Genomic DNA, 298 nt, shown 5'->3' with positions numbered 1-298 from the left:
ACAAGTTCACTAGGAATTTAAATGAACACTCCCAGAATTAAAGCAAAACTTGTGAGCCTAGTGTGAGTGTCCAGGCTAATACCTAACTTAGAGGGACAGATCCACAAAAGTATTAAGAGCCTAAAGTGCCTAGTGAGGACAGTTAAACATCTGTGTGGAATACACTGATTCCCAAACCTTCCAACCTAAGCCTGGTTAGGTCAGAAATTCTCAGTTACTATGGTTGTACTAAGTTAGCACTAAGTGCAACAACCCAGAGTTTACTTCCTAAGTGCTTACTCAGGGTTAGATGGCCACA

General features: G+C 41.3%; 1 protein-coding gene across 1 annotated transcript in view; it reads right to left on the bottom strand.

Moving 5' to 3' along the window:
* The window catches only part of DNAJC2 (DnaJ (Hsp40) homolog, subfamily C, member 2), a 15,522-nt gene that overhangs the window by 3,915 nt on the left and 11,309 nt on the right, over window positions 1-298 (bottom strand). The window lies entirely within an intron of this gene.

The sequence above is a fragment of the Acanthisitta chloris genome, unplaced genomic scaffold, assembly GCF_000695815.1.
Source record: "Acanthisitta chloris isolate BGI_N310 unplaced genomic scaffold, ASM69581v1 scaffold41605, whole genome shotgun sequence".
Lineage (NCBI taxonomy): Eukaryota > Metazoa > Chordata > Aves > Passeriformes > Acanthisittidae > Acanthisitta > Acanthisitta chloris.
Note: the sequence above shows the minus strand (reverse complement) of the source record. Positions and strands in the feature narration are given on the sequence as shown.